This window comes from Microcaecilia unicolor, chromosome 3, assembly GCF_901765095.1.
Source record: "Microcaecilia unicolor chromosome 3, aMicUni1.1, whole genome shotgun sequence".
NCBI lineage: Eukaryota > Metazoa > Chordata > Amphibia > Gymnophiona > Siphonopidae > Microcaecilia > Microcaecilia unicolor.
This window is the reverse complement of record NC_044033.1, coordinates 419,711,333-419,738,086: the sequence shown is the minus strand read 5'-3', so window position 1 is coordinate 419,738,086 and position 26,754 is coordinate 419,711,333.

Sequence of the window (26,754 nt, the reverse complement as noted above, 5' to 3'; positions counted from 1 at the left end):
GGTGTGACAATAGTGTAGACTGATGACCCCTTCTTTCGCCAACTCTCGCACGTTGTGGTATTTCGTTGCGATGTGCTTGGTGCGTGACTGAACCTTGTCATTCTGTGACAGTCGGATGCAGCTCTGATTATCTTCCATTATCTGGATTGGTCTCTTTTCAGCTATTCCGAAATCCAGCAAAAGTTTTTCAATCCACATCAGTTCTCTGCACGCTTCCGATACAGCCACATATTCAGCTTCTGTAGAAGACAGACTCACAATACTTTGTTTATGACTGGCCCATGAAATTTGTACATTTCCATACATAAACACATATCCACTTGTGGATTTATAATCAGAATGATCCCCTGCCCAATCTGAATCACAGTAACATATTAGTTTTGGATTACTATTGGCTGAAATCTTTAATTTACAATCAATGGTACCCTTTAAATACCTTACCATCCTTTTAACTGCAGTCCAATCTGATTTGGTAGGTGAGCTGACCCTTCTGCTCAAAATTCCTACTGCATTTGCTATATCAGCCCTGTATGTGGTAGCTAGATATAAAAGCTTACCTATGGCTGATCTATATTGGATGTTATCTGGTAAAGGTTCTCTTACTGTTTCATCCTTCAGAAAATCAGTGATCATGGGAGTGCTTACAACTTGGGCATCTTGCATACCTAAACTTTCAATAAGCTCATTTATTTTCTGCTTCTGGCTTAGAAGATAAGAACCATCATTTTGTTTCTCAATTTCTATACCAAGATAGTATGACACATTACCCAGTTCTTTTATCTCAACATTGTGGTTTAAACACTTTACAATGTCCTTGTACTCTTGCTCACTTTTGCTTGCAATGAGCAGATCATCAACAAAAGCTAAAATGTATGCATATTGTCCATTTGTGCACCTAGTGTACAAACATTTATCTGCTTCACCTTGCTTAAATCCTAAATTTGTCAATATTTCATGCAATTTGTCATTCCAACATTTTGCACTTTGCTTTAATCCATAAAGACCTTTGTTTAATTTACACACTAGCTGTCTTTGTTTTGTATTTATGAAACCTGTTGGTTGTTCCATGTACAAGTCTTCAGTTATATCTCCGTGAAGAAATGCTGTTTTCACATCAATGTGGTTGACTTGCATGCCTTTTGAGACTGCAATGCTCAGAAGTGTTCTTATTGTCGTGTGTTTCACTACAGGTGCAAACACTTCATCAAAATCTTCTCCATATTTTTGAAGATATCCCTTTGCGACTAATCTGGCTTTATACCTTTCCACTTTTCCTTGTGCATTCCTTTTTAACTTGAATACCCATTTGCATCCTATAGCTTTCTTGCCAGGAGGTAATTTTGTAAGAATCCAAGTATTATTTTTATCCAATGCATCAATTTCTTCTTGTGCAGCTTTACGCCATTCAGCAGCTTCTTCTGCTGGCATTTTCTCAATCTCATCCCATGTTAAGGGCTCTTGAGCTTCTGCTGACTTTGTTAGGTAAGACAGTCTTGGGGGTGGAACACCTTTGTTTTCCCTGGATGAGCGTCTGACAACAGGTTGGTCTGACCTTTCCGCATCCTCTAAATCTGAGAGTTCTTCTCCAATTGATTCCCCTTCTCCAACTGTACTGTCTTCTTCAATGATCCTTTCTGTGTCTGCTTCCTCTGCCTGTTCCTCGTTAGATACAGGTGAGTTACTTTCAGACATCTGCCTTGGTATGGCATTTATATACACTGGCATGTCTATTATGGTTCTAGTTTCATATTCTGGATGATAAGGCTCATCTGGGATAATCCAGCCTTTATCAACCCTTTTGTTTTCATCAAAATATGTAACATGTCTTATGCCAACAATGCCAGTTTTCAGATTCAAAATTCTATATCCTTTGTGTCCTGGAGCATAGCCAACTAAAATGCCCCTTTCTGTTTTGGAATCCAGCTTATGCCTTCTTTGCTTTGGTACATGAGCATATGCTGTACTTCCAAATGTTCTTATGTGTGACAGGTTTGGCTTCCTACCATGCCATGTCTCATGTGGTGTGCGCTCAGCGCCTTTAGTTGGCATTCTGTTTTGTAGGTACACTGCTGTGAGAATGGCTTCCCCCCATAGTCTTTTAGGGAGATTGCTATCTGACAGCATACATCTGGTCATTTCCACAAGTGACCTAAATTTTCTCTCTGCAACAGAATTTTGCTCTGGTGTATAAGCTACTGTTGTGATATGCTGAATGCCTTCTTGTTCTAGAAATGTGCGCATGCTTTGTGAAGTGAACTCACCACCATTGTCGGTCTGAAGAACCTTTGGTTTTCTTTCAAATTTATTGCTCACCATGGCTACGTATTTCTTCAGCATGTCTGTGACTTGACTTTTTTCTTTCAGCAAATAGGCCACACAATATCTAGAGAAATCATCCAAGAATATTAGCACAAATCTGTTATTTCCCAATGATGGGATATTAAACGGTCCACATAAGTCACTGTGTATTAAGTCCAGCACTTTATTACTCCTATTTCCTGTGTATGCAGGAAATGAGGGTCTCACACCTTTTTGAGTAACACAGTCTATGCATTTCTCCATTTTACCAGCATCTGCACTTATCTGAATGCCGGTGGCCAGTTGCTTACTGTAAAGATCCTGGATCACCTTAGAATCACGATGTCCCAGGCGGCGGTGCCAGATTTCCAGACTACATTTACCATCATTCTTCCTTACTTGCGCCATATGTGAGGCTTCACCTGAAATGCTCAGTTTATAAACATCATTATGCATAAAAGCTTCAGCATACACTTCATCATTTTTAGAGATTGTGCACTTACTGTTTTCAAAATGAATCGCAAATCCCTTCTTATCTAATGTAGATACACTAAGCATATTGCAAACTGCTTGGGGAATATACAAGACATCACTTACAGGAATTTCTTTAACTTCATTAGACACTTTGCATTTTAAGAATCCAATACCTTTTGCTTGGATCTTAGCAGTCCCTGCGTTTGCAGTTTTAAGAATACCTTCCTCTGGACACATTTCCTGAAAGAAATCCTTAGAATTGGTTAAATGGCATGTGCTCCCTGAATCCAAAATCCAAGTACTTTCATTTGAATTATTATTTACCATAGTCAAAGATTTTTCTGCCATTAGAAAGCCCTTGTGTTTATCTTTGTCCTTCATACATTTCCTGGTTTGAAAATTCTTTAGTTCCATTGGCTTAGGTGAGCTAGAGGGAGTGTTTTGTGTTTCCTTACACCATTTAGATACATGTCCCTCCTTTCCACATGAGTAGCAAATCAGCTTGCCCTTGGGTGGAGTTTTCCCATAGCTCCGCCTTCCTCTGTTCTTTGCCAAGAAATTTGTTTTATTTCTCTCTGACTTGCTTTGAGAACACATCTCCTCAGAATCATTTATTATGCATTCCTGCCTTAGTTTTGATGTTGCCTGTTCAAAAGATTGCCCTTCAATGGCTTCATTTACAGACCTAAAAACATCAAACTTCTTTGATAGTGAGGTAAATAGAAATGCTCTTTTCAATGCATCACACATGGGAATTCCAGAAAGTTCTAACTTTTGAAATGAAGACATAAGATGCATGATGTGATCATTACATTTACTTTTATCCCTTAATTTGGTTTCATTCAACTCTGCCAACCAAATTGGTTGCTGCTTTGCATATGTAGTTGCATACATAGTTCTCAGTTTATATAAAATGTCCTTTGGTGTATCTTTTCCCTCCACTAATATGGCTTGTTTCTCTGAGAGAGCTTCCAAAAGCATGCACTTCACATAATAGTTTGCATTGTCCCATTCAGCCATATTTTCAGCTGTTCTGTCTTGGTCTAAGCATATATTTAATCTTTTTGCTCGAAGGAGACATATGAATCTTAGTTCCCATTGCCGATAATTAAACTCAGTTAATTTAGGCACCTTGAGAGAATAGAACAATGGTGAATTTCTTCCCTCAGCCATTTTCTTAGCCTTCTGTCTGCTGTGTGGGGGGAGAGAGAGACAGACTGAATCTTTCCTTTAAAACTTAAGAGAAAAATGTGGCTTTTTTACTGCCTGGTAATATTTCTCTTCTTTTTCAATTCCTGAGCCCTGGGCCCATAACCCTTTTGTTGGATTATTTGTAGTAAATAATTAGCAGAATTTAGTACACACAGCTTCAGCTTTAGAAATGTTAATTTCTTTCTTCATCTCTCTCTCATTCACCCCTGAATAATTCACTGCTGAGTCACTTTAAAGTTGAAGTAACAAAACATCTGTTTACTCACAGTTTGTAGTTAGATTATAATCAGACAGGCTTATATATACATATTACTATACATTTGTATTATCAGCTCCTTCCATGTGCTTAGATGGTAATGGATGCTCACACCACCATAGATCCTCTCAGGTTAGGAGAGATCATGAGCTCCATGTGCTCCATGTGCTGCATGTGCTGTATCTAACCCCCACAGGAAGTTGCATAGCTGTGTGACCTCTCTAAGTAATTCACATCAGAGGTCACAGAGTAATCACAGAGAAATAATAGGTGACAGGCAATGCATGTAAAATACAATTACATTCCAACAATTAATGCATGATTTAGTTTAGGATTTTGACCCGAGCTTTGTTTTTTTATAACAGAGACATGGTTAAAGGAGTTAGCTAGCCCTACTATATCACAGATTTGTCCATCCGGTTATAGTGTTCTCCATCAATGTTGATTATGTAAAAAAAGGAAGTGGAGTAGCTGTATTATTTTAAATCATTTTTTAATTTGAAAGTTTTGTAGACTAAAGTTGTTGAGGAACTGGAATTAGGAATCTTTTAACTAACTGATGATTCTATTAAAATGTCTAGTCTAGTTGTATTTATTCTTATCTATTGCCCACCTGGCTTATGTCTAAAATTCAACAGATATTGTGTGATGTAGGGCCTCTTTTACTAAACTGTGCTAGCGATTCCTACATGGCAAGTGAGAGGAAGTCCATTCAGTTCCTATGGGCTTCCTCTCATTTGCCGCATCAAGAATTGCTAGTGCAGTTTAGTAAAAGAGGCCCTTCATTTCTTATTCTTCTCTATTTTCTAGGCTTGTTTTGTTAGATGATTTAAATCTACATTTAGAGAATGATTCAGATATTAATGTGCCAATTGGAATCTTTTTTACATTTCATTACAGTTGATTAACTATACCCCAGTTAAAACTCATATTAAGGGTCATTTTTTAGACCTGATTGTTTCTTACCCATCTAATCTGATATATAACTCCAACTGGCAGTTGGTATTATGGTTGGACCATTTTTATTTACTTTTAATCTAAATATATCTGCGACTAAATAATTTTCTAGTCTTAAGTATGACATATTTTTAAACTAGGGCCAAGATTGACACAGATATGTTTGACAGTTTTGAAGATCCATGTCAATTAATATCTAATTGGAATTCTTCAGTACTTAAGGTACTAGATTGAGTTGCACCTGTGAAGAAGAAAATTAAAGTAGTCAAAAAATTGGCTTGTTATGATCAAAAGTTACAAAGACAGCAATAGGAATGTCATCACCTAAAGAGGTTATGGTTAAAGTTTTAATAATGAAGCTATTAAACAATCATGAAAGTATTGATAGTGCAGTATAAATCTGAAATGAACTTAGCAAAAAAGAATTTATTATGCTGGGTATCATAGATTCTTCGTTGTTTTCTAAAGTGCTTTTTCAGACAATTAATATGTTAATTTGTTTATCTAACCCAAGTGAAACTATCACTGCTGCTCAGCTGGATGCTCAATCTCGTGCTAAAGGTTTTTCTTCAAAAGGCAGCAAGATAAAGGCAGAATTGGAAACTATGTAATCATTATCAGGATATCAGGAAGACTTATCATCTTTAGATGTAAGTAGATATATTTATGTGGATAGATTTTGGTCTTCTTTTGACTTAGTTTCTTGTACAGAAATTGCTTCTCTAGTTCATAAATTTTCTCATATCCATAGTATATTGGACCATTGTCTATCATACTTGTTGAATCATTCACCTCCTCAAATTTTATTATGGATTACTGCTTTAGTTAATACCATGTTGCATGAGGGTTGTTTTCCTACTGAGCTAGGACAAATAGCGTTAACACCAATTCCAAAGTCTAACAATCTAGATATGTCTAAACCTGCTAGCTTTAGACCAATTGCTAGAATTCCTTTGTTTGTCAAATTGATAGAAGCTATTGTCGGAAGAAGATTGACATGTTATTTGGAGAAATTTTCACTACTTCATGCTTCTCAATTTGGATTCAGAAGTAATCATACCACTGAATCATTGTTGCTTGTTTGTTTTGCTGACTAAGATTAGGAACTCATTGAGTCAATGCATTCAGTCCCTGTTACTTCAATTTGACATCTCTGGGACATTTGAAACTGTGGATTGTTCTATATTACTTGCAAATCTTAAGGAGTTTGGAATCTCTGGTAGGGTGTATACTTGGTTTCAGGATTTTCTAAAAAAAAAAATGTAATTACTTTGTTGTGAAAAATCTAGATCTTGGGCTCCAGTATGTGGGGTACCACAAGGATCACCACTTTCTCCCATTCTATTTGATATTGTCATGAGCAGTTCAAGTGCTAGTTCCTTACCATAAGGAGCATATTTGTTTTCTTATGGTGAGGATATATTTATTGGCAACCTGTAATGGATAGTTTAGAACTGACCCATTTAGCTAAATCATCATGTACTATGACCTCCATTTAAGTGCACGTCGGATAAGCGCATGCTCTGTTTAACTGCATGCCGTACTTCGGTCCCGTTTTTGGCACCATCAATTTCTATGGGGACAAACTTCAGTTTAGCACACCACTGATAAGTGCAAGATTCACTTATATGCATGGTTCAACACCGCTCCTCTGCAGAAAAGACTCCGCATAAGCGTGCGCATGAAATATGGAAGCCGATTGGCGCGTGACAACCAACGAGATTTCAAATTTACTGCCTCTTTAACTGCCACAGGCAGAATAAGCGAAAGAATGTTGTTAGAGCGTACACTGGGGTCGTCATTGTCGTCACAGAGGAACTGTAAGACTTAACACTGGCTGAACGAATAGAAGTTCTTAAAAAATTAGAAAACAAACAAAGAATATGGTGTCAATCCCAGTCAAATTTCATGTGTCTTGGAGCAGAAAGACCAGCTTCTGGAAGACTGTCAAAACAATACAAATCCACAACGGAAACGAAAACGGGCGGGAAAAGCTGAGGAGGTAGAAGATGCTCTTCTTCGGTGGTTTTCTCGAGTCAGGAGCAGACAGTTTCCTGTCAATGGTCCACTGCTTATGGAGAAAGCTAACCAGCTAGCTGAAAGTCTTGGACTAACTGAATTCAAAGCCACTGTTGGATGGTTGGAAAGATGGAAGGAGAGAAACAGCATAAACTTCAAGAAACAGCATGGTGAGAAACAAGACACTGATGACTTTGGTGCTGAAAATTGGTCTATGATTTCCTTTTAATAGTATTCTCTGTCTACTCTATTGCAGATTTTGGTATCATCCACAAAGAGGCAAATCTTATGACAGCCCTATGCAGTTAACTACAGTTTTCTTCTAGCAGTTTAATTACATGAGACAACTACTGCAAATGTAGTTAACTACTTCAGTGACATTTAAGTTGCTTTAAAATCAATTGCACAATTATTGCAGTTAGGAAGAAATGCGTTTAATGTTTGAAAACAGAACTGATAAATTCTCAGCAAATCACTAATTAACTAATGCTAAATATTTTATGATTACCCACCTTTATGTTTAAAGTCTCAGAATTCTCAATATATCATTTCAGTTTATACTGCAGAAAAAGCAGTTTCTCAAAGTTATTGGTCACTAAGAGAACATTGTCGTGGAACTAAAATTTCTCCTGAGCAACTAAAGGAGCTATTCTACTGCTGCACTACTGGGAAGTGCAACATTTAACACGATAAAAGCTATTGCCACTTTTGGAAATGCAAGCAAGCTGTCTGTGGAAGTGTGTGAACATTCCAGGTAACACTCAACCTCTTCCTTTGTTCCAGATTTGGCTGCTGGAATGTTATTCTTTGCACTGGACAGAAAATCAAAGACGTTTTTACCTCCAGTAGCAGTCTTTTCCTTGGAGGTTGACTGTAACTCCTGCACAAATGAAAAGGGAACTATGCCACTAGCTCTGACTTCAGTCTCTGTTGTAGCCACAGCACAAATGAGCAGCTGCATCTTCTTGTTCCATTTTTGTCTGGTAGATATCTCAACTTGAAATTTGGAACAAGCATCATTGCAATATAGTAGTCTTCATCTTCAAATACTGGACCAAACCTTGAAGCAATTCCTTTAGCCAGAGCTGTGATTAGTGGCTGCATTGTCTTATCAAAGTTGACATCATCAGCCAATCCCTGTAATTTTGACTGAATTCCCATTATCGTTGGGATTACTTGTCCAATATAGCAGTCATTTTCAACTTGCAGAATATCCATTGCAGTTGACAATGGCTTCATGACGCTGACATAGTTCCTCTGGAATGCCATCTCAATGTCAGTCATCAGTTCTAGTCCTAGTTTTGTTGACATTCTTGTGTCTTCTCCACTCCAACTGTAACCAGTTGACTGATGGCTAAGTAATCTGAAACCCACCTTGTGCGGTTTGGATTGGAGTATGTAAGACCAGACACCTCTTCCACACCATCTACATGTTTGATTCTCTGATTGACTACATTGTTAAGAACCCCATAGCCCAGTCAAACATTCCCATGTAGCACAAAGCTTTTCGTGCTTCACAGCTGTCAACAGCTGCTACAAGATTGTGCTTCTGAAACCAGTTGGAGTCAATCTGGCTGATATTCAAAACTGTTTAACTGGCCAGGAACAGCTCCTGGCCAGTTAAATAACATTTTAGCACCTAACCATGGATATTCAGCAGGAGATAACCAGTTACCTCTGCTGAATATTTATGGTTAGTGGCTAGCTGCTAACCAGCTATATGCGAGACATAGCCAGTTAGGTGTGGATATTCAGCACCAAACCAGCTATGTTTAGTGATTAGAATAAGTCACATAAATAGTTCAACTATCAATTGAGCAATCTTCTCCCCTGTGTGGGAAAGTTTAAACCTTTGAACAGCCAAAGCATGGGAATGGCACAATACTGTTTCCTTGTTTATGCAATGAATGGTCATTCCAAGAAAACTGCACTTGTGACTTCTCCAAAGATCTGCTGTTGCAGAAACATATTTCCCCTGTTGTAATTCTGTAATAAGCAAGTTCCTGTGAATGTCATACAGTTCGTTTAAGCTTCGTGTTAGATTTCATCTACTTGGAAGTTGGACAGCAGGCATACATCACTGGCAAAACGTTCTGAAGCCACTTCCTTCAACTGTTGCAAGTGGCACCATATCTTCTGAAGTCATCAACAAGACTTCATGACCAAACTGTTTCTGTGAAATAGTTTCTTGTCTAGGCAGAGAGTTGTTGAGTGGAACTTGGATAGTTTTTTTCTCTGGTGGCTCTGGATGATTGGATTGATCATCTCCTTCAGCATGCCACTTCTTGATGTTCTTTGTTATTGTTGACTGCATGGCCTTGACCTTGCATGATGACATTTATGTTTTTCCTGTTTTAATGCAATGTTTTGTACATAAGTTAATTTATAGAAGTTAGAATAAACATCCTTAGTCTCACTGAAGAGAATATAATGCATAAATGAAGGAATGCAATGAAGATGCATGATTAAGTTGGTGCTTGAAGTGATATTGCCACTGATCTCACGTCGTATACAGAATTTACAGTTCTCAACAAAATTTTTCTCATCCTGTTTATTACTTTTCAATCTTGATTTCTCATAAAATTCCCTCACTTCTAAACTCTTTATTCTGGCTTATTAAACAGTAACTGATTCCTATATCATCAACAAACACTAGCTATACCATAATACAAAAGAAATGTTCCCAATGTAGTTTCTCATTTTATTCAATCACAGACAAGTTCTTCCTTCCTATCCACCCAATCACAGTACAGTTTCTCATTTTATCCAATCACAATGCAGGTTCTCATTTTATCTAATCACTTTTCTCCAGAACCAAAGATATTATATTACAAGAGAAATGTGCTAGCTGGGGTGTTAATAAGTGAGTAAGCAAGCAGTGCAGAAGAACTTAAAAACACAACTGAAATTTCTTGTTGTTAACAACTTAAAATGTAGTTCAAATATTTAATAATTAACTACTTTAAATATAGTTTAACTATTGGGCAACTACCAACTATTTTTGAGTAGATAAACTTTTTAGATTAACTACTGAAAGGTAGTTTAATTATGTAGTTGCAAAGTAGTTAACTACTGCCCAGCACTGCATGACAGTTAGGATTGAAAAACTATCCAATTTGTAAGGAAGCGTGAAAGATGCATTAGTTTGATATAAAGAGTACTGCTCAGAGAAGACCAAGCGTTACCACTTCATGGACACTTTTTGATTCTTTTTGCAACTACTGAACTTTGGGGTCAATATTCAAGGCAATAATCATCCTGTGGGCGAGCCAGGGGCGTAGCCACGAGGGCCTGAGGGGCCTGGGCCCCCCTCTACTTTGGGCTCAGCCCCCTTCAAAATGGTAGCACTGGATTCATGGCTGGTGGGGATGCTGAAGCCCCTTCAGCCAAAGAGATTCACGACAAGTTCTTGCCATGCTACCTGAACAGTAGGAAACCAAGAATCTCTGGCTAGGGGGGCTTGAGAATCCCCACCAGCAAAGGTATGATGTATGATTTTTCGGTAGCGGCAACAGTGAACAGGCAGGTGGAGGGAGGGGGAAACTGTGAGGAAATGCTTGGCCTCCAAGTCCATCCCTACCCCCCCCCCCCCCAAAAAAAAAAGAAAGAGTTCTGGCTATGTCCCTGGAGCCAGCTGCTGATATTCAATGGCACTTAACTAGGCAGTGCCACTACATATCTGCAGTAACTGGCCATGTAAAATCCTGCCATTAGAAAGGCGGGCGGAGCTGGGGAGGAGCCAGCAGGTATGCAGGTACTGGTGAAGGACCACAGAAAAATCAGATACATGGGTGATGGCACTGAATATTAGCTGGCAACTGCATAGCTTCCCAGTCACTGCTGGAATCTTGTCTATACTCCCCTCCCTCCCCCCCCCCCCCCAGGCAAGACACAACCCCTTTCTATGTGGCCCCTCTCCTAAGAAAAGCATCCCATCCTGGCTTCCTCCAAAGCAGAATTGCTTTTCCAGGAGCACCCCTGGAAGGCCCACCTAGGCCTACCCAGTACTGTGAGATTGGCAGTACAGGTTACAGCAGCCATTTTGAGGCTGTAGCTGGCATGGGCAGGAACAAGTACACATCACTCCTGCCCCAAAGATCACTATGCACCATGTAATATGAAGGTAGGTTCAGAGAGGCCTTCTGGGGGCGAGGATGCTTTGCAAGGCCAGGAGAGTGCACTTTTCTTGGAGGAGATCAAAATCAAGAAGGGGGGAGAGATTATTAATACCCTTATACACGTGTAAATTTGTAAAAAGTGCTCATTTGAGTTAGTGTAAGTCAGTGGCATAGCCAAGGGAGGGCCTAGGCCCATCCATTTTCGGTTCAGGCCCACCCAATAGCAGCACATCTCTAATGTGGCTGGCAGGGATTCCCAAGCCCCACCAGCGGAAAACTCCCAACTGTCCCTCCTGCATACCTTTTAAATAGCAGATCTTTGCCTGCTACAAGCAGTGACTGATACATACTGTTCACACCGGCCCTGCATCCTTCCCTCCAATGTATTCCTGCTTATGCAGAAACAGGAAGCTGCATCAGAGGGAAGGCTGTGGGGCCAACATGAGCACTGTGTATTAGTTGCTGCTCGTTGCCAGTGAAAATCTGCTATTTAAAAGTTATGCAGGGGAGGGGGATGTTTGAGAGACCATATGGCATGCAGGCAAGAGAGAGAGAGACCAAATTACTTGTGGGACAAGGCGGAGTTCTTCTGCCCACCAATCGTGGGCCCAGGCCCACCCAAAATTGGGTGTCTGGCTACGCCCCTGGTGTAAATTACATGTGTATGCCTGCCATTTTGCAAACCAACATATGGACATGCTGCTAATTATTATTATTTATTGCATTTGTATCCCACATTATCCCACCCATTTGCAGGCTCAATGTGGCTTACATAGATTTGTTATGACATTGTCATTCTAGAATATCAGATACAGTTAGTAGTGTGTAGAGATTAAGTAGGGAAGAAAGAGGAAGTGATTAAGTAATTAATAACAGAAGCTGCAATTCTTTTTTATTTTAATTTTGTAGAGGGAAATAAGCAATGGGGGATTAAGGGCTGGTCCAAATGAACACTTTTTTCAAACCTACACTTGCAAGGCAGCAGTTGTAGATCCCAGTGGTGAAATACTGGGATATACATGTGAATTCCCTTTCAGATATGGGAAATACAAATATAGCTTTTGGTTTTACCCAAACCATGCTCACTTGCAATCTACATGTAGTGGAGTTAAATACGTGTTAAAAAAAACAGCTTTCTAAAATCAGGTTTTACACGTGAATGTGATATACGCAAATAGGGCGTCTAAAATGTATTTATTAGGATTTATGTTCTGCCTTTTAAAAGAAATTCACCCAAGGCAATGTGAAGAAAGAATAAACATAACATAGGCAATAGACAATTACAACAGTATATATATTCAATTAACAGTACACAATATGGCATTGTATGCTACTTACAACGTCAACACAATATACATTAAAACTTCATAATAGACAACACAAGGTATAAGTGGAGGTGGCACATATAGACAGATAAGGTAGAGTAACAGGAACTAGATAGCAAAAAAGGGCCTTATTCACTGGCTTTTGTGGTCAGTGCCAATGCTGAATGCATAAGTGGCTTGGAATACCAGGGGGCTCATTTTCAAAGCACTTAAACTTACAAAGTTCCATAGGTTACTATGGAACTTTGTAAGTCTAAGTGCTTTGAAAATATGCCTCCAGGCCCTCAAAGTCTTTTTATACTTATTATTTTTGTTACATTTGTAACCTGCACTTTCCCACTCATGGCAGGCTCAATGTGACTTACATGGGGCAATGGAGGGTTAAGTGACTTGCCCAGAGTCACAAGGAGCTGCCTGTGCCTGAAATGGGAATTGAACTCAGTTCCTCAGGACCAAAGTCCACCACCCTAACCACTAGGCCACTCCTCCACTCCATTAAGTACATAAGTATTGCCACACTGGGACAGACCAAAGGCCCATCAAGCCACGTGTCTTGTTTCCAACAGTGACCAATCCAGGTCACAAATACCTGGCTAAATCCCCAAAAAGTTCAATACATTTTATGCTGCTTATCCCAGGAATAAGCAATGGATTTTCCCCATGTCCATTTCAATAATGGTCTATGGACTTTTCCTTTAGGAAGTCGTCCAAGCCTTTTTTAAACCCCACTAAGCTAGCCACCTTTACCACATTTTCTGGCAACAAATTCCAGAGTTTAATTACACGTTGAGTGAAGAAAATGTTTCTCTGATTCGTTTTAAATTTACTACTTTGTAGCTTCATCGCATGCCCCCTAGTCCTAGTATTTTTGGATAGAGTAAACAAATGATTCATGTCTACCCGTTCCACTCCACTCATTATTTTATAGACCTCTATCATATCTCCCCTCAGCTGCCTTTTCTCCAAGCTAAAGAGCCCTAGCCACTTCAGCCTTTCCTCATAGGGAAGTCGTCCCATCCCCTTTATCGTTTTCATCGCTCTTCTCTGTACCTTTTCTAATTCCACTATATCTTTTTTGTTATCTTAAATGTTATATGCAAACCAGGGCCAGTTTTAGATATGGTGGGGCCCAGGGCAGAAATTTCTCCTCCTCCTCCCCCCGATCTCCCCACCTGCATTGCTACTACACAGTCCGGGCATCTCTTACCATCCTCACCACTACGGTCCATCTCCCTCCCTTCCCCTCACCTTGCGGTCTTCTTTGAAAATTATTTCTTTTCTCAGAGGGGCTTCAATACAGCAGCCATTCTCACAAGCTGCCGTGAAGCTTTCCCTCTGCTGTAATCTGCCCAGGACAAAGCAGGAAATTGCATCAGAGGGAGGTGGATTGCGGGTGGGAGGGAAAGCTTCGGGGCAGCCGGAAGTAGCTAGTGAGGATGGCTGCTGCGTGGGGGCCCCTATGAGAAGGGAAATAAATTTTTAAATAAGATCGGGAAGGTGAGGGGAAGGGAAGAGGAGACAGACTAAGGTGGGGAGAAGGGGAAGAGATGCTTGGACTGCAGGGCGCCCTGGAGCTGTGGGGCCCAGGGCAGCTGCCCTGTTTGCCCCTCCTCCAACACCTGCCCTGGTACAAATCATTCTCATGGGAAGGATAGTAGTTATAAAGCTTTCTTTGCATAAAAATCCCAGCCATGTTAACATTTACTAAATTCACCTCTCTGTAATATGCTTTGTAAACATGCTGCTAGGGATGGCATTTGTAATATCCAGAATCTGCCAGGCAAGGAACATCTGTTTTTGGTTTCGGTTGGTGGCTAAGATGGTTATGAACGATGACAGAATGTTAATGGGAAAGAAAAAATAGAAAATTATGGAAAATTATCTCAGAATGGAGAGAATTTTAATATTGTTGTAAAAGGACAAACTTGAAAGAAAAGTCCCAAGGAAGACAGTGAATAGTCCCAAGGCAAATATTTCTATTCTAAGCTGACATTTTTATAACTGTAGTTGCCCATTTATGTTCTGTGTATAAAGCAGATTTGTGATCCACAATGCCTTATGCTTTTTGTAGAAGAACTTTATTGTTAATGTCATTGTGTATTACATAAATCATAATTGTACCCCCCTCCGGCCGATATTCAGCCAGCAGCAGTCAGTATTTTTATGTCCACCACCAGTTATATTCCCGGATGGTCAATGCCCGGCCATGTTGGCCACTGGTATTAAATATCCAGTTATAGGCTGCCAAAATGTATGCGGTTAAGTGAAATATTCAGCCCTTAACCGCATAATTTAAAACACTTAAAAATAGTACTGCTATTTATGCGGCCCAATTTAAACGGTTATCGTATGCAATTAAGGGCTGAATATCAGCTCTTAACCATATAAGTGCCAACTCCACCCCCCCCCCCCTCCCCCGGAATGCCCACAAGTTAGTCAAGGTTCCAACAGTGAAAATTCAGTGTCACTAACCAGTTTAGTGCTGCTGAATATTTGTGATTAGTCATGGACAAGTGATTTAAGCGGGCAAGAGAGGCTTCGAATTTCAGCTGGATAGTGTTTCTGGTATAATCCTGAAATGCCTCTGGTTAGACCTGCTGTGCTTGGCCCAAGGGATCACTGAGCAAGTGTAGAGGGACAACCATAGGTTTTTGTTGTGAACTCTCAGAAATAGGTGGGATTGAATGATATAAAGTTCATCAAATGCAATCCTGCCTGTGATTGCGCCAGACAGCAAGGAGTGATAAATAGCCATAAACCCCCTAATTCTATATATATGACGCTCAAAATTGTACTTGCAACTTTGGGCATTCCCAATTTGTGCATGCGATTTATTTGAACAATGAGCCAATTAGCACCAATAATTGAGCACTAACGATCAATTATTGGTGCTGATTGGCCATAATTAACATTTACACGCACATCTTTAGAGTCACTGTTTTTATAAAGATGCGCATCTAAGGATGCAAAAATGCAGCATGGCCATGGGAGGGGCATGGGCAGGTCAAGGGCGCTCGTGGAATGTGTGCACAGAATTAGAGAGATTCGTGACCAATTGAGGCATGATGATTTACATCAGCTTTCATTTGGTTTAAATCTTTGCACCCAAAATTGGGCGCGGATCTCAGTACTAAGCAATATTCTATAAACTGCACAACTTGGAGTGCCGCTTATAGAATGGTGCTACCAGGGGCGGCCCGACCATTAGGCCACCTGAGGCTGGGGCCATAGGTGGCATTCTTTAGGAGCGGCATCTCGGGAGGCGGCTTTGCAGCATTTTACCTGGTCACAGTGAGTTTCCAAACCTGGCAGCAATTCCCTGACAGGGGTGTAGCTACAGGCGGGCCTGGATGGGCCCAGGCCCAGCCATTTTCCCTCTAGGCCCGCCCATCCAACATCCTGCTGCTGTCGCTGCCTTTTCTCCCGCGGCTCCGCTGGGTCTGGGAAGCAGCGTTCAGCAGCGTTGCCTGCCTGCCTGCCTTTTAAAATAATTCGTCTCCCCAGGCTCCGCTGCATTTACTTCTTCGCCCGTCGCAAAGCGCTGCCCTTCGCACAGGCAGCTCCGCTTCCCTTTACCGTGTCCATCTGGCCCTACATATCCACTACAGGAAGTGGATCAGAGAGGGCCGGATGGACGCGGCAAAGGGGAGTGGAGCTGCCTGTGCGAACGGCAGCGCTTTGCGACGGGCAAAGAAGTAAATGCAGTGGAGCCTGGGGAGACGAATTATTTTAAAAGGCAGGCAGGCACGCAGGCAACGCTGCTGAACGCTGCTTGCTGCCACGCTGGTGACTGGCGCATGGATGAGACTTCTCAAGCCTTGGGGGCCTCCAGAAGATTCTTCAGCTGGCAGGGCCCGGAGATCCCCACCAGCCCAGGTATTTATCTTTACGGGAGGGGGATGGACAGAAAGGAAATATGTGGGTCATGCCCACCCAGTCCACCCCCGTGCCTACCCAAAAATTGAGGTCTAGCTACGCTACTGGATTCCCATATGCTGCCCTGCCACCGCAGGCACCCACCTCTTCCCTTTACTGCGGCCGCCTGAAGTAATTAGCTCAGGCAGCCACAGTAAAGGGAAGAGGTGGGTGCCGCCGGCAGCAGGGCAGCGTATGGGAATCGCTGCTGGGTTTGGAAACTCACTGTGACCAGGTAAAATGCCCAGGGGGGCGGCATCTCAGTCCGGCGGGGGGGGGGGGGCATGCAAGCTTCACCTCAGGCAGCATCTTGCCTTGGGCCAACCCTGGGTGCTACCATTTACAAAACTGGCTCCATACTGTCAGCGCAAGTGCTATCCAGAATCCTCATTTTTGCTGTCCTTACTTTATCTAGTTATCTAAGTAGCAGCCTGAATAGCACCACTCGCCAGCTAACTTGCCGTTCTGCCTTCTCTCCACCTATTAACCACCCTGGCGCCATGCAGATACAAAGCAATTCTATAAAGTGTGCACTAACAGTTAGGTGCAGATTATGAGGGTAATTCCTTTGAATTATGACATAATACATATGAATGTGTGCAAAATTCTGCCTAAGTGCTATTCTGTAAATATGCACATATCTTACATAGACAACCTTTAAAGCTAAAAACAAACATTCACAATTTTACATTCATTCACACTGTCAACATTTAGAAATATTTAGAATTTTGTATTATTAATGGAGGAAAAAGACCTCAGAAGTCTTTGCACAGCAGCAAGAGTAATTTCTTCGTGCTGGCATTTTATAGACTACGGTATTATTATGGGTCAAAAACCACCACTTGCGTTAGGTAAACTTTACAATTTTTCATCTGTTTCTTAATTTTTCAAAAACATTTTTATCGTGAAAAACATATTAATTCAGGAGTATAAATGAAGTCACCTACCTTGCAAATTGCCCAATGGAGCTTTCCGTTTCACTCTACATAAGGCTTCTTCAGGGTGTGACAAGGCAAGCCCCAGAGATTCCCCAGTGAAGCAGTTGAGCCCAGAACTATGGGTCCCAGAAGTCCCTGCAAGAATGAGAGAAGAGAGTAGTCCTAAGATGATGGAATGGATTCCCAGCCCCAGCAGGGGGAGCAATGGCTCGAGACAGGGTAAGCCTGTTACTCCCTTCCCCACTAGAGGAAGAGGGAAGGATGAAACTCAGTTCCCCTGGTTTCGCCATCGGTATATAATTCCCCCCAGCTGTGAGAAGGGAGAGCAGATTTCCTGGAGGCTCTCAGTCACCAGGAGAGAGGAGAGACGCAGGGAGAGAGAGATTCCATGGAGTATGTGGAGGAAGGGAATAGTCTGCCACTAGAGCTGCCCAAGGGAGAGGAGCCAGCTACCATGGAGTAGGAGAATTCAAAGGTTGCCCTGCCCAGCACATGAAGGCAGTGGAGGAGGCCACACCGGGCATGGTGCTGAGAGGTGGGAGAAACTGCCAACCCTGCTCCTTACAGGGTTCCCTCTGTGCTGTGAAAAGGCAGGTGATTTGTGGTATTGGTTTGATGTGCAAAGACTGTCCATGAAGATTTGTTCTGAACTGTTGTGCTATATTGGAAGTGTGCTGAACAGGGGCGTAGCCACAGGTGGGCCTGGGTGGGCCTAGGCCCACCCAGTTTGGGTTCAGGCCCACCTAGCAGAGCACCTTTGTTGAAACGGCAGCAGAGGGAGCAGGCTGAGCTCCCCCGATCCTGCATCTGCCTCCCTGTGTCCCACTGCAGCGCTTCCCAGACGCTACCTACCTACCACCGCCACGATCCTCCCGTTTCAGCAGCAGCATGGACCAGCGGTAGCGATTCATGCTGCTGCTGCTTCGTTCTAACCCAGAAGCGTCTCCTCTGCAGCGTCCCGCCCCCATTATTACAACTTCCTGTTTCTGCTGGGACAGGACGCGGGCGCTCGGCAGAGGAGACTCTTCCGGGTTAGTACAAAGCAGCAGCAGCATGAATCGCTACCACTGCTGCTGAAACGGGAGGTACATGCTGGATCGTGGTGGTGGTAGGTAGGCAGCGTCTGGGAAGCGCTGCAGTGGGACAGAGGGAGGGAGATGCAGGATCGGAGCTCAGCCTTTTAAGGGTGGTGCCCCATTGAAGAGTGGGAGAGTTGGGGGGAGGTCTCCATAAGATAGATGCTGCATGGGGGGGGGGGCATGAGGTGGAGAGGGGCAAGAGAGAGAGAATTATGGGACATAGGGTAGAGAGGGGTAAGAAAGTTAAAAATCTTGTATGGGGAGGGGAGAGGGACAAGAGACGGAGAAATGTTGGACATAGGGGGGTAGTGGGGAGGGTGAGATGGTAAATGTTGGACAGGGGGTGGTGAGGAGGAGAAGATAGATGGTGAAAAATTGGGCATGATGGTGGAGGGCAGGAAGAGATTTGTAGGGGGAAGCGAGAGATGTTGGATGGGGCACAAGGGAGGGGGAGAGGCAGAAATGTTGAACATGGCACAGCAGTGGAAGGGAGGAAGAGAGAAAATGCTGCATGGGGGGAGGGGAGAAGAGAAGTGTTGGACCCATGGCACAAGAGAGGGAGAAATGGTAGAACGTGGGAGAGAGGGAGATATATTGGACCTGGGGGTGAATGAGAGGGAGAGAAAAACACAGGAGGTGGAGAGGGAAGAAAGGAGGAGATGTTGGATTCAGGAGCAGAAGGGTGATGGAGAGATGCCGGACAGTGGGAGTGAGGGAAGAGAGAGGGAGAAATGTTGGAACATGGGGGAGAGGGCAGGAGGGAAGAGAGATGTAAGGCTACAAGAGTGGGGTGGGGAGAAAGAGGGAGCAGATGCTGGGCTACAAGGGTGGAGGGAAGGAAGATGGTGGAACCATGTGGGAGAGGCCAGGGAGGAGAGGAAGAGGTTGCAAGGAAATAAATAAAAAGATAGTGATTACAGAGGATAGAAATATGGTAATGAAAGGGAATGGAGGGCTGAGGAAGGAGTGAGATGGGGAAATGGAAAAGCTAGTAGGTGAGAGAAAAAGATGAAAATCTGATAGGTAGCTGTAAACTAAAAAGGAGGAGAACAGTGAGAGGGTGAAATTTGAGTTGACAGCAAGGCAGAAAGAAGAAAAAAGAGAGGAAAGAGCTAAAAATAAGAAGTCAATATGTCAGAAGCATGTGTAGTGAAGGTAAAAGAAGACAAATGAACAGCAGATTGTAAGCTCTTTGAGCAGGGACTGTCTTTCTTCTATGTTTGTGCAGCGCTGCGTATGCTTTGTAGCGCTATAGAAATGCTAAATAGTAGTAGTAGTAGTAGCAGCCGCTTGAAAGAGAATTAGAAGATGACAGACAGGAAAGCAGAAAAGAAGCTGCAACCAACATGATGGAAAAATACAATGTCCAGACCACAAAGGTAGAAAACAATGTATTTTGAATGTTTTAAATGGAATATGTTGGCTTTGGGAAATCTACATAGCAAATGTGTTTGTATCGTGTTCAGGAGAAAGGAAATGCATTTCTGTTTTTATTTCTCCAGTGTTGAAGTACATGCTAAGTTTAACTTTTTTGGGGTTCCGAGTTCAATTTTTGTCTAAATATTTTTATTTCTGATACGCGATCCCATGTTCTGTATTTGGTGAGGGTCTGTTGGTGTGACAGTAATGGCAGGTTGGGAAATTGGAGGGAAGGCAGGGAGGAGAGGGGATCAGGGAGGGGGCCCTAGTATGTCTAACATCAGTTCTGACCCTTGCTATATAGCTGGTAGGGATCCCAAGCCTCCCCAGCTGAGGACTTCCTCTAAAGATGGCCATAACTTCCTTCTACCAAGTTCTGCAGTCAGTGCCAGCATGCTTGAGTCACCAACAGCTAAGCACGCATGGAGGGGCATAATGGAAAGATCGTCCAAGTACGAATTAGGACGTTCTTACGAAAACGCCCAAAAATAGACCTGTATAATGGAAAAATAGTGTGGGCGTTTTTCGATAATCGATTATCCCTGTAAGAAAACAATCAAATGACGAGCGCATAAGCGTGACTAAATTGGGCGCCCTAAGATGGTCGATTATTGCAGGTGCAAACGACCAAATCACGTGGTGTGTAAAATAATGTACAAAGGTGTATCGCAAGTACAGTACATGTTGTTCATGCCATCCGGGTACGGAAATATATGAGGAACGCATATATGTGTCAACTACAGACATATCATGCTGCTCCACCCATACTTTCATCATATGTGCCCATCTGAATGTCCGGATCTGCATGCACTGTACACCTACTGAACATGCAGTAAATGCATATTGTGTATATGTGAAAAGGGTCGGGTGGGGTGCGTCATACTCATCTATATAAGGCACGTTTCACACTCCTGCAGGCATGTGCACGTCAAAGACGTCTATGCTTACGAGGGCGTCCACGTGCTGATAGGGGCCATATATGGAATGGTCATCCATATATGGAGCTGTGCATGAAACGACGTCCCTCACGCAAGGTCGTCTATATAAGGCACTTCTTTTCCAACACGTGGAAAAATGGCACAACGGCGAGAGCCGAATTTTGGACAGGAGGAGAGTTTGCTGCTCGTCAGGCTGTGCCTAAGGCACCGGCACACCCTCTTCATACAGCACCACCACCTGCCCCCCAGGCTGCAGGCCATGCGAGCCTGGTCCCGCATCCGGGAAAGGTTACAAAGGTAAGGTTATGGCCCAACCCCCCTCCCCTCCTGTACCTACACATATAACAGCTCCGTCATCAATGTTACCAGCAGTAAATGGAGTGTCCATGCAAGGATCATGAGTAATATAGGAACATGCACAATCACTAATAATTTGTATGTTATTTAAACGACCACCATTCCCACATCCCTACAAGAATGTATTTCGTTAGGTTAGTATCGTGACTATGCTATTAGTGTTATGTGAAAATTTCGTTAGTTATGTGAAGGCCACATTTTCCAACCCCTCTTTGCAGCCAGTGGGTTACAACGCCTCCGAATAGTGGAAGCATGAGACCAATGAAACCTATACCATACTTTATAACATGGTCATGATAACACATATAAAGTAGTTTAACAAGCATACATTATAATGTATACAAACGGTACTGTCTGGCCTCATGCCCACCTCTCTGGCATCATCTGCATAGGAACCAACTCGGTGGCTGCTGTGGGTGCTTGACCACCCCACCCCCAATATCAAATATGTATGGAGGGAGGGGTCATCTCCACTGGGGGTTCCACCCCCCAAAATGGTAAATAGGTGGCTCCTATGATTCACTACCAATGGAGGTGCCCCCCCCAACACTGTAGACCCTCTCTCTCTGGTATGTGAATAGCAAATGAATGTGTGCAGAGGACAAAAAGGACCAACACCCCTGACCCCTGCTCTACAAACTTATATCTTACAGACGCTTTGGAGTCCACCGGGACCTCGAGTCCCTAAGGAGGCGGTTCCGCCGGGTGAGGCGGGAGAGGCCCGACCTCATCCGGGCGGTGCGAAGGCACCTCAGGGCTCGCCGTAAGTATTCAAAAACAGGACACCTGTACACATTACTACATACATTTCATGAATAAAGCAAATGTGTTGTACAATATCACTTCCCATGTGCCTAATAGCCACCTAGTAATACCATATCTGTCCCAGATCAAGGATGCAGGTTGCAGGGGTTCTCCCATGAGCGTGCTTGCAACGTCCGACCATCCCCCCGAGATGAATGAGATGATATGCCACACTTTACTATTCCCCTTATTGTGGTGGCTGATTACTGTGTCCTGGTACAGCTGCCTGAGGCCCTACTTTTACTGCATGTTATGGCCTAAATCACATAAAAGAATTGTGCTCAACACCCTTCCCACTGCCCCCCCCCCAATAACTCCTACAACAACTGCCCATCAACCCCTCGTTGCATCTCACAATGCAAACATGCTGGTCAGCAATGAATTTGGTATGGCCACATGTCCTGTGTGGTGTGTGTCAGAGGAGGGTCCAGGGTTCTGTTTCATGTCATCTGATGCAGCTCATTCCCCATGGGCATAGGCTACGCCTTACCACACCCTGCCCCATCCCCTGCCCCACGCCACCCAGCTACTGCACTATGCAAGCCATGGTGTATGCACTGATCTCAATCACACTCCTTTTACATACACAGGGCTCCACCAGCAGGAAGCTGAGCGGCAGGATGAGGAGGGCCACCACCTCCAGGAGGAGGAGGAGGAGGAGGAGGAGCAGGAGGAGGAGGAGGAGGAGGAGGAGGAGCAGGAGGAGCAGGAGAAGGGGCACATGGAGGAGGAGGAGGAGCAGCAGCCAGGCCAGGAGGCGGGCCACCAGGAAGAAGAGGAGGAGGAGGAGGAGGAGGAGGGAGTCCTCATCATAGATGAGGATCTGGACATTCATGAGGACCCCTCCCCATCTGCAGCTCCGTATCAGGCCTCTCCCTCCCCACATGCAGCGCCATCGCCTGGCCCACCTCCATCCCCTGGGCCAGCTTCTGTGTCCCCTGGCCCACCTCCATCCCCTGGGCCAGCTTCTGTGTCCCCTGGCCCACCTCCATCCCCTGGGCCATCTTCCGTGTCCCCTGGCCCACCTCCAGCCTTTGGCCCGGCTACTGTAGTGCGCCTCCTGCAGCAGCTGGTAGATGGCCAGCACCAGCTTATAGTTGGCCAGCAACAGCTGCTGCAGGAGGTGACAGCCCTACGGCAGGGCAATGAGCAGCTCCAGGGCCCACTAAGGGTACTGCTGGGGCTGCTCATTGCCCTGCTACAGAGGGCCTTACTAAGAGGGCGTGGCCGCCCTTAATTTAAATAGGGGGGGCCTGTTGGGGGTGTGGGGAGTGGGTGGGGGAGGGAATTGTTGGGGTTGTGTGTGTGGGGGGAGGGAAATGTTGGGGGTTCTGTGGGGGGTGGGGGAGGGAATTGTTGGGGTTGTGTGTGTGGGGGGAGGGAGGGAAATGTTGGGGGTTCTGTGGGGGGTGGGGGAGGGAATTGTTGGGGTTGTGTGGGGAGTTGTGGGGGGGAGGAGGGCATTGTTGGGGTTTATTTTGTAGGGGTGGGGGTGGGGGGAAATAAATGTTTCTCTTACAATATAACTATCAGGGGGTGTGTGTGTGTTTGTCTCCCTTGTGCATTACATATCACCAAATGGTGCTGTTGAGTTGAGAGGAAGGAGGCAGCAATATGCATAGCATTAAATGTGCTGTGTGAATGAGAAGGTGATGTATGTCTGAGAATGTTGGCCATACAGAACGCCACCTGTTCATTCCAACCTGCATGGCCATATGTGCAGGGGGGTTGGGCCGGGGAGGCTGGATGGATATTTGTGTTCATGAATAAAAATGGCCAGCCAGCATCTCTCTCTCCCTTCCTCCCTCCCCTCCACCATACTGACCCACAATACAGAGTGCCATCAATAAGAGATTAATAGTGTACCACGTGTGATCTGCCAGGTACACACTTCCACATAACTCCAGGTACCACATACAAAGTGTTTGCTGTCTGATGGACACATATCCTTACCCACAAGCCACATTGGTGGGGGGGGGGGCCAAGAAGGACCTACAAACAGCTGGCTCATATTTTCACATTGAATACATCAGCTATGGTATATAATGCTGAGGAGCAAAAGGGAAACAATGGGAAACCCAATAGATGGATGGTTACTTCATCACAGTTGCAATGTAATACTTGTGTTAGGGAAGGGCACAAATAAAAATGGTGCTTATTATTTGCAGCTGTGATGACACTTTCTCCAGTAGTCGATCAAGGTGTGTTACATTCAAGTATTCTGGGTTTGTGTCAAACTTTGTCTCTGAAGTGACTTGCCATAGGTGGGATTTGAACCAGCAACCTTATGATTATAAGGCTGGTGCTCTAACCACTAGGCCACAGCAGCTACCAGGTTTTAGCCACCACCAGTTACTTTGGGTTGGTACCTGTACACACACCCCTCTCCCTCACCACCACGTCATAGGCCTCAGTGGCACTACCTGTAGCCACCTCGATCATTTTGTCCAGGCTACCGATTAAAAACAATGTAATGTGCATGTTCCCTACCCTACTACCTATGGAGCAATTTAGGAAGGTGTTCCATAATGTGCTATACACATCCATTGCATTAATCATTCTCCCCTCCCCCGCCTATGGACCTTGAGAATGGGTGGCCACTTCATAAATGGGGACTGGGGTACACCACATAAACAAGGAAGATGGAAGCTACCGGGAACCAATACAGCACCTCCAACAGCTGGCCCACACCACTGAGGACCTGCCAACCCCACAGTACAGTGCACAGGAACCTGGTGAAAAGAGAGCTACCTAACATCTGACTCCAGACTACATACAGTGGGGGAAATAAGTATTTGATCCCTTGCTGATTTTGTAAGTTTGCCCACTGACAAAGACATGAGCAGCCCATAATTGAAGGGTAGGTTATTGGTAACAGTGAGAGATAGCACATCACAAATTAAATCCGGAAAATCACATTGTGGAAAGTATATGAATTTATTTGCATTCTGCAGAGGGAAATAAGTATTTGATCCCCCACCAACCAGTAAGAGATCTGGCCCCTACAGACCAGGTAGATGCTCCAAATCAACTCGTTACCTGCATGACAGACAGCTGTCGGCAATGGTCACCTGTATGAAAGACACCTGTCCACAGACTCAGTGAATCAGTCAGACTCTAACCTCTACAAAATGGCCAAGAGCAAGGAGCTGTCTAAGGATGTCAGGGACAAGATCATACACCTGCACAAGGCTGGAATGGGCTACAAAACCATCAGTAAGACGCTGGGCGAGAAGGAGACAACTGTTGGTGCCATAGTAAGAAAATGGAAGAAGTACAAAATGACTGTCAATCGACAAAGATCTGGGGCTCCACGCAAAATCTCACCTCGTGGGGTATCCTTGATCATGAGGAAGGTTAGAAATCAGCCTACAACTACAAGGGGGGAACTTGTCAATGATCTCAAGGCAGCTCGGACCACTGTCACCACGAAAACCATTGGTAACACATTACGACATAACGGATTGCAATCCTGCAGTGCCCGCAAGGTCCCCCTGCTCCGGAAGGCACATGTGACGGCCCGTCTGAAGTTTGCCAGTGAACACCTGGATGATGCCGAGAGTGATTGGGAGAAGGTGCTGTGGTCAGATGAGACAAAAATTGAGCTCTTTGGCATGAACTCAACTCGCCGTGTTTGGAGGAAGAGAAATGCTGCCTATGACCCAAAGAACACCGTCCCCACTGTCAAGCATGGAGGTGGAAATGTTATGTTTTGGGGGTGTTTCTCTGCTAAGGGCACAGGACTACTTCACCGCATCAATGGGAGAATGGATGGGGCCATGTACCGTACAATTCTGAGTGACAACCTCCTTCCCTCCGCCAGGGCCTTAAAAATGGGTCGTGGCTGGGTCTTCCAGCACGACAATGACCCAAAACATACAGCCAAGGCAACAAAGGAGTGGCTCAGGAAGAAGCACATTAGGGTCATGGAGTGGCCTAGCCAGTCACCAGACCTTAATCCCATTGAAAACTTATGGAGGGAGCTGAAGCTGCGAGTTGCCAAGCGACAGCCCAGAACTCTTAATGATTTAGAGATGATCTGCAAAGAGGAGTGGACCAAAATTCCTCCTGACATGTGTGCAAACCTCATCATCAACTACAGAAGACGTCTGACCGCTGTGCTTGCCAACAAGGGTTTTGCCACCAAGTATTAGGTCTTGTTTGCCAGAGGGATTAAATACTTATTTCCCTCTGCAGAATGCAAATAAATTCATATACTTTCCACAATGTGATTTTCCGGATTTAATTTGTGATGTGCTATCTCTCACTGTTACCAATAACCTACCCTTCAATTATGGGCTGCTCATGTCTTTGTCAGTGGGCAAACTTACAAAATCAGCAAGGGATCAAATACTTATTTCCCCCACTGTACATACAGTGAATGCACACTCCTTGACTATGAGCACAAAGAGAAGAGGTGGCAGACAAACGAGAGCTTACCATGAACGTCTGTTTCAAGACTGTGTAGTGCGCCTTTTATCTTCGGGAACATTAGCTGCACATCTCCCTGATTGAAATTACCCTTACCGAGGGGTGCTTGATTTGGGGTGAGTGTAGCAAATTCGTGGCCCCCACACACTGCCTGCTACAACCAGGCAGAGAGAATGGGAGAAAGGAAGGGAGCATCAGGGGATGTGGAAGAGAG